This window comes from Pinus tabuliformis, chromosome 6 (genome assembly GCF_031772625.1).
Source record: "Pinus tabuliformis cultivar Carrire ecotype Pingquan chromosome 6, CPIR1, whole genome shotgun sequence".
Lineage (NCBI taxonomy): Eukaryota > Viridiplantae > Streptophyta > Pinopsida > Pinales > Pinaceae > Pinus > Pinus tabuliformis.
The window spans coordinates 784655337-784675419 of NC_142292.1; the positions used below are offsets into that span (position 1 = coordinate 784655337).

The 20083-nt window shown below is 37.5% G+C and overlaps 1 pseudogene; it reads left to right on the top strand.

Moving 5' to 3' along the window:
• The first annotated feature begins 1224 nt into the window (after positions 1-1224).
• On the top strand, positions 1225-19811 carry LOC149261089 (putative aquaporin PIP2-8; annotated as a pseudogene).
• The last annotated feature ends 272 nt before the right edge of the window (positions 19812-20083 follow it).

The window sequence follows — 20083 nt, forward strand, 5'->3', positions numbered from 1 at the left end:
GAGTATCGTCCGTATAACCAGCACGTAAATTTACTCGATAAAACTCTTCTGTGTACTCTTTTACAGTCATACCTTTCTGCCTTAAATTCTGTACTCGCCGATAAAGTTCAACCTGGTAGTCTTTAGGCAAAAACCTGCCCTTCAGTTTTGCCACCATCCTTGGCCACTTCCTTATCGGCAACTTGTTCATCCGTCTTCTGTCCGCTTGGACGCTATCCCACCATAGGGCAGTGTGTCCTTTTAGCTTAGTCGCAGCAAATCTAACTCTTTTATCCTCACTAATCTCCTCATTTTCGAAATACTTGTCTAACTCACTCACCCAATCCAATAAAACATCAGCGGACAGACTGCCATCATAATTAGAGATTTCCGGTTTGGGTTTGCTGCTGGCTAACAATACTGATCTCAACAGTTTTAATTCCGGGGCTTCTTCCTCTGACCCATCTGTAACAGTTGCTGCCTCGTCTTCACTGTCATCTCCAAGTTCCGGGTCTCTTCGCCTTCCTGCCTCCACTGCTTCCAAGCGAGCAGTAAGGATTCTCAACTGCTCTCTCAAGCCCTCGTCTACTATTCTGCGTGCACCTCTTCCTCGTCCTCGTCGTTGTACTTCCATCTTTCTCTACCTCCTTAAAAAAAAGTCGCTCTGATACCACTTGATGGGGCTAGCCCACTTGGTCCTGTCACTGCAGTGTTGAGCTGTAAACAACCGTAGTGAATATAATAATGTGGTGGTTCTGTTGGTTGGTTATGTGGGTTGATTTGTAATTGGCGTTGTATGGATTTGTTTTTATGAGGCTTGTACCTTAACTCTCTATCCTTTGAACATCTGTCTTCCTCGGTATCCCACGAATCCGTTCAGGGTTTGGGGTTTTCACCCTTTCTCGCCCACCTCACTCTTGTTATTTCGCTTAGTCTTTTTGCTCTGCAAGCTTTGTAACTCGCGGTCTTTTTCTCTGGGTGCGGGTTCCTGTTACTTGTTTGCTCGGTTCACTGTTACGACTCCTGGTTACCCTCTCAGCTTCAATCGTTGCTGTTTGGTCCGATATGGCCCTGTTCCTCCGGCATTTTAATATTGATTTGGTAAGTCTGGGTGGCATTGCTTCTCGGCTTGGATGTCGAACGTTGCTGTGGTTTGAGTTTTCGTTATTTTCTTTCTTTAGAGGGTCCCATCTCTGCATATGTTGTTTGTACCCTGTGTATGATTTCGATTTTCTTCTATTGACAATGTCCGCCCCTGTGACTATTGTTTGCTTCCGGCACCGGTTCGGCTCCTATTCACGGTTCTTGATAACTCGATGGCAGCGTCCTCAGTTAGAATCTCTGCATGCTTATCCGATAAGTTTGGGTTCTATGCCAGAATTTTTTTTGTAACCTTCTTTTCCTATTCCTAATGTTGTGGCTCCTTCGTGAGCAGGGGTCCTCTCGGGGTTGGCTGGAAGTTATGGTTCTTCGAACAGGTAGGGCTCTGTCGCCTTTTGTCTGCTCGCCTTTTCAGAGGGTTTTTTCTTTTACCCGGTTTATACTGTCGCCTAATCTAATCCTTCCTGCGCATGTTCTTGCAGGTGTGACTGTTCGTGGTTACCGGTGTTTGAGCTTCCGGCAGTTCGGCAAACACGGGTAGTTTTCCTTTTGGTGTTTGGCAACTTGTCTTAGGGTGTTTCGACTTCAACTGTTGAACTTGGTTACTGGTCTTAGACTGCTCTCCATATGTGCTTGACTCTTCGTTAGTTGCTGGGCGTGGGTATGATGTTGAATCTTGTGCGAGTCGGTTTCTTGTTTGTTGTAGGGTTAATGTCTTTGACTGTGGTTTTAATTTAGGCTCTTAACGCGGATAGTATGTAAAGAAAACTTATATTGGAAATCTATACATATATATTTTGACCGACTGTGCGATGTATTCGTATGAATTTTAATTTAGGAGAACGGCAAGGACTTGTATCATTTTTTTCCACATACCTGTGATGAGGCTTTCCTTAATGGTCTGGTTGTATGAGCTTTGGCTACTGCTTGTCCTCTAACTTGTTATTCTTCCCTCTGGGCTTGAAACCTGTAGCAAACACATTCAACAGTCTTGCATGATACTCTATTTGCACAAATGCACAGTTTCTGGAAGCACGATAGGAATATATATATATATATATATATATATATATATATATGCACATAATGTTTTTCTTATTATTACTTCTCTGTTCTCTTACACGAAGTCGAACCCCTGCAATGGTTTGTTTCACCCATTTTATAATACTGTCTACAAACTGTTTTGTAACTGCTGTCAGTTTTGTTGTTGGTTATAATAGTTGTTTCATATGCGGCTTTTCCATAGCTAGTTAGTACATTCTATTTTACATGTATTTCTCAACCGTAATATGGTTGTTTGGAAAACAAAAAATGCTACCTAATCACTACTATTCCTAATTAAAATTAAAAACCATAACATTATTGTTTTTCTTTGTTTTTTTGGCAATTTAAAGAGTAAAGTAAAATAGATAAAAAAACAAAGACAGATCTACTGTCCATCCAACGAACTGTGTCCTCTGTCCTTTTCGGAAACCACTACCCTGTTAACCAGATGCTCCTGCATCATCATTACCTGTTAGTAATGATAAAAAATGAGAGTCAACCATGTCCTCATATTTAACTTGCACCCTAGAAGAGAAGGCTAGTGCACAACTAGCATCTCCTTGGCCATTCAATGTAACCAAAGCTAACCATATCCTCTGCAATTACACTTCTAACAAATTCATCCATAGCTTTCAAAACTCAATTTAATCCTACTACATAGTAGTCAAAAGAGTATGGTATATTTTGTTTTACCACATATCCAAATTACACCACGAAACCACAAAAGTTGAAGTCATAATTAAAAAGAAAATTGATCAATTTGCCTTGAATTCATCTTCAGGAGTTGCAGTAGGTTCCAGCTCACAACAATTTTGGCATAAATTTGGGGATTCTTCATGCAAAAGTCTCTTTGCTAGAACTTGATGAGAAAAGCTAAGAAGCTCCTTTCTCGAAAACAAGTTAATTGCCTACTTCCTCTCATACATTTTCTTGAGACCATCAATCCTAACAAGAGAAACCACCCTCACTCCAACCTCTTCCACAAGCCATTTGCAATTTTTGCCATTTCATACCTACATTTAACATATGGACGAGTGTCTTTGTTCCAAGTAGAATTCCACTCTGTATAGGGCCCAAAGATTAGCCTTTTAGGGAAATATCCCAATAGTAACTTTAGGACTTTTCTCCGATGCAACAATATGAGAAATAATATTTAGCACGTTGTTGTTGGGATACTTTCCATGGTTAGAATGCCCAAAACCCTAGTAAAATCCATCATCCATCCAGTTAGTGATAATCATACCTTCAATGAAATTAAGATCCATTTTACAAGAATTACAATCTATGAAAACTAGTTGAAAGTGCAAAGTTTTAACCAAAGTTCTAAGCACAAATAGAAAAGTAGTTAGATTAGCAAGCACATATACAGAAAATGCAATCCTAAGTACTACATACAAAACATTTGTTGAACAACCAAAGAAATAAATAATAACAGAAATATTTTTCCAAATCAGAAGGAATTGCAGACAGAACAGAGAATCAACAAGGTGCACATGCAAGAAATTTATCAAGAGGTTCCTTATAGAGAAATTCAATGTAAACACACTCACCTGAAATCTTCCCTACATTAATCTCAATGGTTGGACCATCATTGCTAGAATTTTCAAAAGCATCCTCTCATCCGCCCCAATCACTATAGATGCAGACAATATTATGGCATTGTTGGCAATCTCCTTGATATTTACCACATTTAACCCAGTCGAGTTTTGATTGATATTATGGTTGAGATATATCCTCTTAAGATACAAAACCATGCTCTAAATCATCCTTTTTATCTTCAGTGATTTCAAAATCACTTCTAGTTCCTTCATCTTCATGTCCTTCTTCAAGCAAAATTTCCTCTGGCAATAACAAAGAAGCATTTGTAGGAAGAGAATTTCCTAGTGAACTTTCAACCTCATTGCCAGAATCCCTTCTCCCTTCGATGTTGTGTTGACCCATAGGTTGAAAATCATCATAATTTGTAGTTGCTCCTTTATGTGTTGTTCCATTGTAGTTCCTCTTAAGAAGTCTTCACATAAGAAGAGAGTTTCCCCAAAAATCCAACTTCCAGTATATCTCTGTATATATTGTACATATTCAATTAAAAATTATACATATTTTTTAAATAAGTACCCTGTGAAACATTGTACAGGCTAAGACAAGTCTTATTTAACTAAAGGTCATATAAAGGCCTTGAATTATTATTATCTACTTTCAAAGACATTGAAAAATATAACAAAATGATTCAAAAGTAACTCGTTCTCAACGAACGAGCTGGTATCCTAGTAGTGCAAAGAGAGATTCATGTTCAATCAAGCAACAAATAAGTCTATGTCATGCACATGCTCCCAACTTTTCCTGAAATCCATCAGCACCAGCAACTAATGCACGCCTGTCAATCTACATATAATAATAAGAGATAAGAAATCAGAATTATGAATTATGATTCAAATTATACCCAAAAACTTTATGCCTCATTCATAAAGCAATATATATACCTCTCCTTGCCTTAGGTTTCTTTCTTTATCAACCATTCTAGTCAATGCTTGAATATATTTAACACAATCATAGAAAAAACATATTCTAAGGCCATAGCAAGATCAGTTAATTCATGATATTCCAACCACAAAGTTCCCATTGCCTCATAATTACTCCATCTGTGCTAATGTTTCCATCGCAACAGTATTTAGACCCCCACCAAAACCAATTTTTGCACTCAACTCAAGATCTCGTGCTGATCTGAAAATCACTTGTGAGTGATCTCAGTTAAATAATTAATGAATGAAGGTATTACAGACTCATGTGCTGGTGTGTATCTATGTTATCTTAGGCAACGGATTGATTAGATTGCAAAAATACACACACACTAGAAAATGGAAAACAGAAAGAAAATACAAGAACACAACAAATTAATAAGGAGTTCACCCTATCCTCCAGGGCTACGTCTCTGGTCCAGCTTTCAGTGGTGGCCTTCTTTCATTGTGTCTTAAAACAAAGTTTTTATAGTGAGGAGCTCAATTTGAGTCTCCTGAAATAGATAATGCTTGGTAGGGTGGTACTTGGATTCCCCAAGCCATTAGAGTGCACAAACTCTTTTCCTTTCCAAGTCTTGACCTCTCTGGTCTTTAATGGGAGGAGCCCAATGTGGTACTCAATTCCTGATAGGTCCTCACGGGGATTGCTTAAACCTCTCAATCCTTCTATTTGCTCGATGCTGCGTTATGCTGCAGGTCAGCTTGGCTCTCTATTTTTCTGCCTCTTGCTTCACTGTCTCTCTCGTCCTCTCTTTCACTATTTTTCTTCTCTGGTTCTTCCTCTCGTTCTCTCTGTCTATTCATGGCTTAAAGCCAATACATGCTTGACTGTTTGCTTCCTCTTCTGCCCCTTCAGATTGCTTGCAGCTGTTTGCTTGGAGTTCCTTGCCTCTGCGTGATCTCCAACGTCTCACAGGGAGGTGGCCACTTGCCCTCTCACGAACTACGCTAGCTCTTCCTCAATGGTTCAGTATTTCAGTTACACTGTGGAATGACTCATCTGCCAACTCAACAGTCAAATCAAACTTCAAACTTTTATATGTTGCGGCTTAATTCCCTCGTCAAATCATGTTTTCCATCGGGTGAAATCTCCGCCGTCAGATCTGGAGCCCCGAAATCATACGGTGTTCACTCTTTTCACTCGATTGACTTGCTTGACTGTTAGCCCATGATGAGAGGAGGTTTTCTCTCTCATCTGCTGGACACACATCGTGCAATTTATGGAATCGCTCGTTCTCTGCCCAAATCTGCTTACCATCCAATATGCCTCCGATATTCCACCGGTTTTGGAGTGTGGGACCCACCTTTAGCCTTATCGCTTTCCCTACGGCTTCCCGGGTTCCCATGTGAATGAGCACTCTGGGCTTTTCCTTCTTGAGGGGTTTTGCCCAGCGCTAGTCGTGCATCAGAAATGGCCTCCTTTTCCCGATCCGGGTTTCCTATCTGTTAGTTTGCATCCTGCGTAGTCTCCATGGGCCTTGGTCAGCATGCTTTGACCGAGGTCCTCGTCGTTCCTTATTGGCTACAAACTGCCACTGTCCAGAGGTCTTCCTGATAGCTCTTTGTTCATAAATTCGAAGTCTGTCATGATTTGATACAGTCATGGCACTTTAATAATTTTCATGGATTCAATTCGGATCATGGCTTTCCCACTGAAAAAGCTTTTGGACCACCAAAAGTTGGTTTTCAAGCATCAACTAAGTGAGGGTACAATTGTCTCACTTGTCCAATCTCTAGACACTTTGCACTACTCGACTTTGAACCTTTGAGCCCAACTCTAAGGTACTCAACATCTCCCCTGTGCATCGTCCTCACCTTCCTGTCTAGAATCGTGTCTTCCTGCAATTCATTAAGATATTCAGGTAGCAGGTCATCAATAGAAGGCAATTGACTCTGCTCTTCGGGATCCTCAATTAGTGAAGGTTCAAACAATCTCAAGCAATCTGCATTTACGACTGAGTAGATGTTCATGTAAGCTGGTAGATCAAGGTGAAAAGCATTCTCACCAATTCTCTCAAGTATCATGAAGGGTCCATACCTGGCAGGCTTTAGCATTTTACCTTCACCTTGCATCCTGTCCTTGCTGATATACAACCAAAGTTGGTTACCAACTTGGAAACTATGCTCCATCCGATGCTTGTCATACCTTCCCTTGTATTTGGCTTGGCTCCTTTCCAGTTGTTCATCCCAAAGCTTAGGATGCTTGCTGCAATATCCCCTGAGAAATTGGATTACTGTCCTATTGACTACTTCTATCTGGCCATTAGTTTATGGATGAAAAGCTATGCTTTTCTTTAGTTTGGTGTCCATTAGTTCCCATAGACTTGACCAAAAATTTCCCACAAATCGGGTGTCTCGATCAGATACAATAGAAGTGGGTAATCCAAAATGAACCCATACATGTTCAAAAAATAGTTTTGCAGTTTGTTCAGCTGTAATTTGTTTATTACAAGGTATCAAAATACACATTTTTCTGAACCTATCCACAACAACATATAGATAATCATGACATTTCCTAGATTTAGGCATACTCCCATAAAATGCATGGAAACACTTTCCCAAGGGTGAGAAGGAACTAGTAATGGAGTGTACAAGCCTACTTTTCTATTGCTGGGCTTGCTTTTAGCACACATAATACACCCTCTTACATATCTAGAAACTGTCTCATTCATTTTTCGCCAATAACAAAATCTTTGCAGCTATGAAACTATTTTACTTACCCCAAAGTGACCTGATATTAGAGAATTATGTGTTTCTCGAATTATCTTTACTCTTTCAGTTTGTGGAATGCATACCTTCCCACAATGGCATAAGAGTCGGTCTTTTACATGATAATCCAATTCTTCTACTCATTTGCCTTGACTTAAAGTTTCATATACATCTTTAAAGTCTATATCTTGAACATATTGTTTAATGTAGCTGTCATGTAACACAGAATTATGCTTAAGTATAGTAGATGCATTTATAATGGGTCTAGATAACATATCTGGAACTTTATTGTGTATGCCCTTTTTATATCTAATGACTAAATGAAACTGTTGTAGAAAACCCATCCATCTACAATGTCTTGATTGTTGCAACTTAGTTTGGGAGTGTAGATATTGAAGTGGTTGATGATCAATATGTATTACTGTCTCTTTGCCCATTAAGTAATGTTTCCACTTTTTCACACTCTGTACTAATGCATACAATTCTTTATCATATGTACGATAGTTAACCATTGCAGAATTAAATGTCTCAGAATGATAACATATGGGTTTACCATGCTGTGTCAACACTGCTCCCATGGCATAGTCACTAGCATCCGTATAGATCACAAATGGTCTTTGGAGATCAGCCAGTGCTAGTAAAGGTGTTGTACTAATCTTTTCTTTCAACGTGTCGAAGGATTTTTGCTGTTTGCCTCCCCACTGAAACACCTTGTTCAATGCTGTTAAAGCATGTAAGGGAGCTGTAATTAAGGAAAAGTTAGAAATGAACTTCCTCCAATATTGTGCTACTTCTAAGAAGCTTCTAACTTCTATAGAAGATTTGGGTTTAGGCCAGTTTACAATGACTACCACCTTAGAGGGATCTATCTTCAATTCACCACCCCCTACTATGTGCCCCAAATAATTCAAATATGTTTTGCCAAATTCAAATTTTGAGAGTTTAACATAAATTTTTTCTCTTTTAAAAACATCTAATGTCTACTTAACACGCTTTAAGTGTTCTTCCCACGTTTTTCTAAATATCAGAATGCCATCCAGATACACAATAAAAAAATCATCAAGAAAATGTATGAGTACATTATTCATTAATCTCATGAAAGTAGCAGGAGCATTGGTTAAGCCAAAAGGCATAACCAGCCACTCATACAATCCCTGCTTTGTTTTGAAAGCAGTGTTCCATGCATCTTGTTATGCAACTTTTACCTAATGGTATCCACTATTCAAGTCTAGCTTGGAGAAATAAACAACTTCTTTCAATTGATCTAAAAGATCATCTATGCGAGGAAGGGGATAACGATTTTTTATTATTATCTTATTTAGTGCTCGGTAATCAATGCACATTCTCCATGAACCATATTTCTTTCTCACCAAAACGATTGGTGACCCACATGGTGATGTGCTAGGTCTGATGAACCCTTTCTCGAGCAACTCCTGTAGCTAATTCTTGATTTCATCATTCTCTAAAGCAGACAACCTATACATTTCAATGTTAGGCAATGGAGCATCTTGCTGCAAAATAATATCATGCACTATTTCCTTTTTGGGTGGCAAACCTTTAGGTTCTTGAAACAAGATATAATACTCTGAAACAACCTTTTCTAAATTAGCTTGCTATTTAGCATCACAACCCTCAAATACATTGGTTTTATCAGGTTTCTTTTCCTTTACAACCATCAGTAAGAATTGTTTGCATGAATTTGTCATTCGTTTCATCTGCCCTGAGTTTATGAGAGTATAATTATTCTTGAGCTTATGAGCTCTTACAAAGTATTCAATTCCATCTTTAACAAGTAGATACTTGTTCTCAACTCTATATAAAATAGCTTTTCTGTCATACAAGTAAGGACTTCCGAAAACAATTCCACATATATCCAAAGGAATTATGTCTAACTCAACCTCATCTACAAATGCTGACCCAAAAGAAAACTTGATTTTTCATTGTCTAGTCACTTGTAGTTGTGCTTTATCATTTAACCATCCTAATGGGTATGGTTTATTGTGAGGTGTAGTTACTAATCCCATCTTCTTTACAATTTCTTCAAAAATTGAATTTACTTGTGAGCCACTATCAAACAAAGAATCAATCTTTTGATGTTTGGAAATAACTCGAATATGGAAAAGCTCATGTCTTTTTCTCTCATTTTCTCCATCAATAGTAGATTGTGTGGAATTACTAGTAGATGCCCCAGAATTCTTACCTTTTATACCCGTGGCTGCAATGGTTGTTTCATCTCCTGAGTCTAACCCCAAATCTTTCTGAATAGTTACAACAGTCTTCTTCCTCTTTCCCTCGAACTTCTTAGGTCTCAGCTCTGGATGCAGAATCCAACAATGCTCATCATCATGCCCATCCTTTTTACAATGAGTGCATGAAGCCTTGCTTTTCTGTGCAGTGTTATCCTTCCTTGCTTTCGATTTCTGCTTTCTTTTCTCCTTATTCTTGCTTGCAGTGGGTTGGGATGATCCCCCAACTTCTAAACTTCCATTCTTTCCTCTAGCTTCTAGATGAGTAGCTTGTACAGATACCTCATCTATACTAGTGGGATTAAACATGAGGATAATGTCCCTCATGTAGCTGTGTAGACCACCAATGTACTTCATCAGAGTCTCAGGTGAGTCTAATGAGATTCCTAGAATCAATGCTCTCTTTCTAAATTCTTGAGTGTACCCTTGCACACTTTTTCCTTTTGAAACTATCGAAGAGTTTGCCAACTCATCATGACTTGCTGCATGTAGGCCAATGGATAGAACTGCTTTTTGATTGCAAAAACAGATTCACTCCAGACAGAGATAGTCTTACCATGTATTTTCATGTCAACTTGGGTCTTGCCTTCCACCAAACCAAGGCAATGCCTCCAAGGCATAGGCTTGCCAGCTAAATCTTGCTCTTCTTTGAATCGATATTCTGCACTCGGCAATAAACATCAATTTGTATAATCCAATTGTCTGGCTTTTTTGCTTTCAACTCTCCATCATATATAAGTAAATCAAATTTGACATCTAGTTTGATCAAAGATGCTTTCTTTTTGTGTTCAGGGCTATTAGGAGGTGTGAGAAAGATTTTTTCTTTCCCTTTGACTTTTGGGTGGTCATGGAAATGAGACTCATCTTCTCCTTTGTCTTTCTTAGAGCCTGATGAACCTTCATCCTTATGTTTTCTAAAGTCCCTATACATTTCCTCTACCATGGACTTTATGGCTAGGAAACTACCTATGAATTTAGGGTCTGGCCCCATAGAACCTTCCTCTGAGATTGTCTTCCGAGGATAGACCCTCCCAATTTCAGGATTAGTTTCGACCAACTCTCCTTCTCCTAACTTGAGCTTTGATCTAGTTAGCATTCAACAACTAGACCAACACAAGCTTGTCTAACCTCAACAACCTAAAGCTCTGATACCACTTGATATGAAAATCACTTGTGAGTGATCTCAGTTAAATAATTAATGAATAAAGGTATTACAGACTCATGTGCTTGTGTGTTTCTATGTTATCTTAGTCAACGGATTGATTAGATTGCAAAATGCACAGGCACTGGAAAATGGAAAACAGTGAGAGAAACACAGTAAGCAAATATAAGAACACACCAATTTAATAAGGAATTCACCCTATCCTCAAGGGCTACATCTTCAGTCCAGCTTTCAATGGTGGCTTTCTTTCATTGTGTCCTAAAATAGACTTTTTATAGTGAGGAGCTCAATTTGAGTCTCCTGAAATAGATAATGCTTCGTAGGGTGGTACTTGGATTTACCAAGCCACTAGAGTGCACAGACTCTTTTCCTTTCCAAGTCTTGACCTCTCTAGTCCTTAATGGGAGGAGCCCAATGTGGTACTCAATTCCCGACAGATCCTCACGGGGATTGCTTGAACCTCTCAAGCCTTCTATCTGCTCGATGCCGCCTTACACTGCAGGTCAGCTCGATTCTCTCTTTTTCTACCTCTTGCTTCACTGTCTCTCTCGTCCTCTCTTTCACTGTTTTTCTTATCTTGTTCTTCCTCTCATTCTCTCTGTCTTTTCATGGCTTAAAGCCAATACGTCCTTGACTATTCACTTCCTCTTCCACCCCTTTGGATCGCCTGCTATTGTTCGCTTGGAGTTCCTTGCCTCTGCGTCATCGCCAACGTCTCATAGGGAGGTGGCCACTTGTGCTCTCACAAACTATGCCAGCTCTTCCTCAATGGTTCGGTATTTTAGTTACATTGTGGAATGAATCATCCGCCAAGTCAGCAGTCAAATCGGACTTCAAACTTTTATATGTCACGGCTTAATTCCCTTATCAAATCTAGTTTTCCATTGAGCGCAATCTCCGCTGTTAGATTTGGAGCCCCCAAATCCTACAGTGTTTGCTCTTTTCGCGCAATTGACTTGCTCGACCATTAGCCCACGATGAGAGGTGGTTTTCTCTCTCATCCGTGGGACATGCATCGTGCAATGTATGCAATCACTCATTCTCTGCCCAAATCCACTTACCACCCAATATGCCTCCGATATTCCTCCGGTTTTAGAGCACGGGACCCGCCTTTCGCCTTAGCGCTTTCCATATAGTTTCCTAGCTTCCCATGCGACCGAGTGCTCTAGGCTTTTCCTTCTCGAGGGGTTTTTCCATACGATCAAAAACAACCTTTGGGCTTCCTATCTCCCATTTTGCGTCCTACGTAGTCTCCATGGGCCTGTGTCAGCGCGCTTTGACCGAGGTCCTCGTCGTTCCCTGCTGGCTAGAAACTGCCACTGTCCAGAGGTCTTCCTAATATCTCTTTGTTCATAAATTCGAAGTCTGTCCTGATTTGATACATTCATGGCACTTTAATAATTTTCATGGATCCAATTCATATCATGTGCAGCTGCTAAAGCTGTCGCCATTGCAGCTATCTTTTCCTTTGGTACAGGGTGAAGACTTCGTGATAAAGCAGGTTCCTTTTGAAATATTGTAAAGATATGTAGCCTTTGTTCTCTTCTTTCGAGAACTAACTTCTCACATCTCAAGGATGTATTTTTGGAAGATGCAACATCACTATCACCTACCCAAGCAACTGCCATTGCTAATGTCATTGCATCTAGAGAAGCATCTGAAGAAGCCCAACCTGGAGCTATCACTGCAATGACAGCCAGCAAAGGGCATACATTTTCATCACTACCATGAAATGAAGGAAAAGATAGAGAGTGAAACATAAAATATTTTTCTGAAGCAGCTGAGAAGACAATGCCTCGTAAAGCTCAATTATAGGGAATGTAAGTATGGTAGAAAATATGATATCGTTAGACATTGTACAATTGTTCCCATATCCTAGTACTATATAATTAACCAAATTATATGAGCAGGACATATATTTAAAAAAATTACATATTTAAGCATAATAGCTACTATAGATATCAATCCATTTAGTGAATTTAGACATCCATATTTTGAAGGAGCCACTAGTTGATCAATCCACCAATTATAACATAGACTGAGGGATCTCTTATGAAATCAGAAGTAGGATCATTATGCACTTGAACTCCATACACATAAAGAGAACAACAAAGAATTAACAGAGAGTCAAGACCAAGTCCAACAAAAAGGAACAAGAAAATCACTCCAACTAGCTCTTGTGAAATCAGAAATGGGATCATTATTCACTTCAACTCCATACATAGACAAAGAACAACAAAGAATTAATAGAGATTCAAGGCCAACAAAAGGAACCAGAAAATCACTGCATTTATTAGATTTGTCCAGTAAATTCCATACATAAAAGAATAGATGAGTAGAAAATTAATAGACTCAAAAGCCAACAAAAGGAACACAAGTATCATTTGACTCGAGGCCATATCAAGAAAAAAGAGAGTTAGATGTGTGACCAAGAAATATAGCATGAAGCCCTTCATTTATATCAGACTTGTGAGGATCCCAACATTTAAGAAGGGTATTGGTTGATATGCCAATTGGACAATAAATGAGAGTTGGTTGATATGCCAATTGTACAATAAATTACTTACTAAGTGTGCTTACAACTATGTACATTGAGATGCCCTCCTAGCACCCTGTCTCAAGTGATACCTGGGGAGGTATGAAAGGGAGGTTCAACCTAAAAAATCATCTTAAACAAAAAGGAGGAAAGGAGAACTCAAACTAACTCCCTACCATCACAAGGAAAACTTTCTTAACCCCAAGGCAAGTCTTTGGCAAGTGCTTAGTGAAGATGTCAGCAACATGCAATTTAGTGCAATAACATTGCAAATCAATAGTGCCCATGAATCAATTGTTGGATGTAATGCATGTGGACTTTTATATGTTTGGTGCATTGATCAGCTAGTGGCTCCTTGGAAATATGGATAATTACAGTGAAAAGTAATTATGCATAAGCATCCCATAAAAGCAGTTTAGAAGAAAATTTCTCCACTTAAAACTACTCCAAAAAATACCATTCCTACATGGGCAACTCTATGAATTCCACCAAGATGAGACAACATTATTTGATAGCTTATTGAGCTAACCATTTTTCCATTGCATGGAGACAAAACCACTAATCTATTACAACAAATTCAAGTGCCTCAAGAAATTATATTAGCATAGTCAGATTCTTTTTTAAATGAAAGCAAAAAAGATATTTTGTTAGCCCACAAATACTTACAACCAAACATGGTTTCCAAAGTTCCTATACCCAAGCCTTAAAAATAAAATTAGATAGAACTCAAACAAAAAGGTTCACAGAGTCTGCATTTCTTGAACTATCACATGCACCAAAATGAAAACCAACAAATATGTGCATAGGAGTTTCATCAAAAAGGATTCTATTACCTCAAGGAATCCCTTTAAGACAACCTTTCTTGGCATTTTTAGAGAAACAATCATTGAAATTTCTACCTCCATGAATAACCAAAGAAATGGTTGAGCCAATAAACTCAATTCATGCCTAAGGGCACCCCTTTTTAGGTTCTATGATGCCTTGTGAAAACATCAGCTACCCAGGCCCATTGCAAAAGGTATAGTCTATCAAAGCAAAGAATTAAAGACAAGTAATGGACACTGAATGTTAACAATACGAAGCATTAAGCCCTAGCGTAACACATATAAAACTCCATTTTAGAGGTGTTCATCCCATGTCCTTCCTAAAAAACCAACACCAAGTGATCCTTCTATCGCATTCATTAAGAGAGATTATCCATTCTTTCACAAAAATATATAATTTACAGCGAGATCAACTTGGACAAGAAAATTATTGAAATAAATAGTGATAGATGCTCTATATCATTGCTTACACTACCTATGAATTGAATTTGACCTATGCTTTCCTTGATGATGCAGGATCTGATGGTTTTGAATTTTAGGTACTACCAACCAAATTTGTATTTTGTTTCACCGTGATAGTCTACTGTTATGAAATATTTTCGGTAAAATATTGCACTCGTCAAAACCTGGTAGAAATCTTAACATCCTTTATTTTTCAATCTTGACATTAAGCCCCATAGCTTAAGATCATCCATGAACATATATTATGAGGTACCAAATTATGGGATATTTCTTAAATCCAACCTAGCCTTCTTATATGTTGTTAAATAGGAGAAGTTATCCTTCTTCCACAATAATTATTAGCAGAGGAACTATTCCATCTAATTGAGAAACCATGGAAAGATACATCAAAATACTGAATTTAACCCAGAATGCAAAAGTAGCCTCCTATGCAAGAATTTGGATGGTTTCCTATACAAGAATTTTGAAAAAGGCCAGTTTTGAAAACCTACTTCCCAAAAAATTCTAAAATTTGAGAATGTCTTTGATATGCACGATCTTCAACAAGTATAGGCACCTACAATGATCTTGTTGAATAGCAAGAAATATAGAAGAGGTAACGAAGATAAATGCATTGAATCAATGACCAAGAGTTTAAAAAAAAAAATTCTTTAATACCTCAGTAAAAATATCAGATTGCAAAAAAATGTGGCTTCATCCTATGCAGAAAAAAAGAGTGAAATAACAGACTGCAAACCATATTCTCTAAAACTATTCCAACTATCTTATGTTGTAGTTTATTTTTATTCCAAAGTATATGGTGTGGACACAATGATTGCTTTCATAGTTTCTATATTTAAAGCTTGTAAATTTTAATGTTTTCTTCATGCCAAAGAAAGATTGTAGTTCAAACAGTCATCATTGTCCTAGAAGATTTGTCTAATATCTAGTGTGAGAAAGAAGAACCATATTTTGGAAGGGTTTATACACAATAATTTCCAGCAATTTCTAATAGATTTGTTGGTAAAATGGTCAAAGCATTTTGTAGCTTGCAACCATTTCTATTATTACTGTAGAGTTTCTAAAAAAATTAAGTGGGTTCTGAAAAAGGTTGTTGGATTCCTGCTTTCTATTTCATGTAAATTCAAGTTGATCCATTAGTCTAAAATTTTGTTAGACACCTAATCTATTAGGGCTGGTTGGGAGGAATTCCAATAGTCATTGAATTCCAAGTGACCTCTTGGATGATGAAAACCAATGGTAATAAAACTACGTATTAATATGTAGATCTTGTGAATATAATAAATCCACACAAGTTATTCAAATATTTCCTATCAATTTTGCGTGTCTTTGACCTGCTATCATTGTAGGTTCCTCTCTAGCCTACTTGAATGCGTGGAAGCCATTAGTTTTGTCGCCTTAATGTGGGAACCCTAACCAAAATTGTGCCCTCTCTATGCATGTCAATTTTTCTTGATGAAACTACACCTAAGCATTTTACCATTTATGTTTTCCATATTGGAAACCTAACACACTTAGCTACCCCTATACCTAGTTTTGTCACATCTCTAACCAATTCTCAGCTACAAGTTTGTCAGTTTTATTTAATTCATGTTAAGAAAACATTGGCATATGATTCTTCCTCCAATCCTACACCCATTTCTACCCTGCATCATTTGAAACCCCAGAAATGTGCACTACTCTTCTCTAGTGGACTCTCTTATGTCTGTTGTAACCCTATTTACCGACAATTAACCTTCAAATATAGTCAACCCTATATTCAAAGAAAATATCATTTATTTATGTGTAATAAGAACTTACCACCATTAGTTGGCATGGTAGCCTTACCAAATGAATATTGTGCATCAAAAGAATTGATATAACAAAAAAAAATGCCATGTGTTGGAGAAACCAAACCTTGAAAGAAATGTTGCATCACACTTTGCAAATTGCAGCCTCATCAACAACTCCAATCTTTAGACTTTCCAATAATTCTTCAAACTTCCAAAATAGTTTTATGCCCCTCTATTCCTCACTTCCATGAAATATCCTCCAAACACAATCAAATTCCTTCGTGAGGGCTTCCCTATCCCATTGAGGGGCACAGTGTTGAAACATATCCTTCACCCACCCTAATAGTGTTGATGTCCTCTAGAATTTTAGACAACCCTATACCATGCTCCCATATCTGAAAAATTAAGCAAGCTAACATATAACATCTGGATATGCATATTAAAAAGAATCGGCACTTAGTTTAAACCACTAAATATATCACAACAAAGAACACAATCAAATTCCTTCATGAGGGCTTCCCTATCCCAATGAGAGGCATAGTGTTGAAACACATCCTTCACTCACCCTGATAGTTATGATGTCCTCTTACAGATCCTACAACTGAAAAATCATTTCAGATGACCCTATCCCATGCTCCCATATCCTGAACAGTCAATAAGTCAACGTATAACATCCTGATATCCATATTAAAAAAAATCAACACTTATTGCAAATGAATAAATATATCAAAACAAAGAGGCATATTGCCAATATTAGAATTTATTAGCACGTTGGTAGTACTATAATTTGTTTAAATCTTCATCTAGCAAGAATATGATAAACCTAAAATTCTGAAAATTTTGTCAAACTTTATAAACAAAAAAATATAATCTTTGAGCATCATTTCAATTTTCAATGTTTTTCAACTGCTTCTAAAATTGTAAATTCAAGAAATAAGATTGATACTAAATACCATGGAATTTAAGAAACTCGTGATGCATAACTTTTAGTCTCAATTGGATATGTTTCATATCCACTATGTCAATAATTACAAGACACTAAGCTTAACTCTCTTCTCCAAAACCAGCTTAACAAAAACAAGAAATAAAACTAAGTAGAAAACCTACAGGATTTACAAACTATTATCACCTCCCCAAAAAATGGTTTAAAGGCTCATACCTATGCTTATTTTTCTGGTCCCGGTTACACAATCTGTGTGTCCCCAGTGGGAACTAGTATGACAACCCACCCATCAATAAGTAAAGATACCATACCTACAGTGGCAACTCTATGAATTCCACCAAGACGAGACAACATTTTTTGGTAGCTTACTCAGCTAAGAATTTTGTACCAACAATGTCCATCCCCACTCCATAGTGAGTGACCCTTTCTTTGTGCTTATATTTCTTAATTGAAAAATAGAGACGAGAGCATATGCCTCACCTTCTAGCTAGGATTTATCTCGTATTAGGTTTCGCAATTCATATATTATATTCATTTGTGTGGATGGTTTGTTTATTTGCTTGTTTCTTCTATTCTGATTTCAAATATATCCATAATTTGGAGTGATACACTAGTAATATTTAATCTAAGATCTAAGATAATAAACTACGTAATAGAATATTTCAAAACAATGTAAGAACTAGCGTGACAAACTATTCTAATAGAATATCCACAAAAATTTAAAGATGAATGAAATCTTTCTTAATGATTGACAATCATTGGATTGACAAACTCACAATATGACCTAAAGTTTCCTACCTATGAGTGTTCTCCAGTGAAAACCTTATTATATTGTGTAATGTGGTGTGTGGATGTTCTTATGTTTGGCTAGCTATTTTTTTCTTGGTTTTTTATTATGGACCAAAGTAATAAATACCATGAAGCATATGCACAATAGTTGTTGAATAGATAAAGAATATATATTGAACTCTAATATAGTGTTAAACGCTAATGAATAGATCAAGAATATAGTTTCCTGATCTCATTGACACTAATGAATTCAAAATCTGGTCATTCTACAGAGCTCTGATAACATAAATAATTGTGACATTGCTTTTTATCTATATCGCAATTTCCACTATGATTGGATTACACTAGAACCTCATCTGACTGTGGGAGTGTTGGGGTGTTGAGTATTTCCTGGTCCCTAAATGGCATGATTTTCATTTTGGTTTACTGCATTGCTGGTATTTCAAATCAGTAAAGCCTCAAAGACAATGAATTATCGTGTATACATATTGTTAGTTGTGAAAGACTTGGAGCAACATAGTGACAGGAACACTGTTGTGGTTGAGATTCCAAATTTATGCTTTTTATTTTTTTTGGTGTTTGGTGTTGCAGGACGGCATATCAATCCTATTGTCACCTTTGGCCTATTTTGAGCTAGGAAGGTTTCCTTGCCAAGGGCTATTATGTATATGATAACCCAATGTTTTGGGGCCATTTGTGGGACTGGATTGGTTAAAGCCTTTCAAAAGAGTTTCCAAGACAAATATGGTGGCAGAGCTAATTTTTTGCACCCCAGATACACCAAGGGTGTGGATTTGGCTGCTAAAATCATCCGCAACTTTGTCCTCGTTTACATTGTTTTCTCCGTAACTGACCCTAAGTGCAGTGCTTGGGGCTCCCATGTTCATGTACGCTAAATATACATATATGTGGTAGTTTCATATTTTCATAGGGACATACAAAGGGCAGGAATTTTCATTAGACCTGCTTTTAGTGTGTAGGTTTTGGCTCCATTGGCTATTGGTTTTGTTGTTTTCATGGTACATTTGGCCACCATTACCATCACTCGGGCTGACATCAACCCTGCAAGGATGTTCGGAGAAACATTGATTTATGGCCACAAACAATCTTGGGATGACCATGTAAGTGTTTATTTCCATTTTTTTGTCCTTGTTAGGGTATATTGATAGTCTATTATAAGAACATTCTGGAGCTTAAGGTTTGACATATATAAAGAGAGTTCTTGGACACAACAAGTGTAGTATAGGAGAATAGAAGGAGTTAACACACCATATTGGGATCTTTTGAGTTTTCATGTCACTGCAACATGTTTCTTGTCAGCAAGTTATAATGGTAGATGCAGTGTGCATATAGTTTAAGAGTTATTCAATATAGACCAATGAATTTCGTAATCTAGATCTTAGTACTTGTTATATCTGAAAATTCGTGAAGATTTTGCTTATTAATATTATTAATACCAGCTGATTGATTCAAGTTAAGATTATTCATTTGGACTAGTACTTGATTAGGGAATACAGAAGCCTGATGACTATGCCTTGTTTGTGCAGTGGATTTTTTGGGTGGGTCCTTTTGTGGGAGTTACACTAGCTACTGCCTACTACCAATACATTTTGAGAGTAGCAACTGTCAATTCCTTGGGGTCATTCAGAGGAAAAGTTAATGCTTAATTAGGAAAGATTCATTGTAGGTTAGACTTGTCTGTGTATTAGGTACGTAGGTTTACAATAAATGAATAGTTGCCAAGAAGTATCACTAACAATGGATGAGAAACCAGTGAAGAAAATTTATTTGTGGAGGGTAACTTCTTCTCTCAGAGCCTAGATTTGGGGAAGTTGGCACAGACAAGGTTGTAGTAGACTTGCTTCTTTGTATTGAAAGTATTGTTGCATTAGTAGTAAAAATGCTTGTAGTTTCTCCAGAGACATCATATTTCACCGCTCACTATAGTAATCTACTAAAAAAATTAAGTACAACGAAGAGTAATGTTTCTCTTATTATAC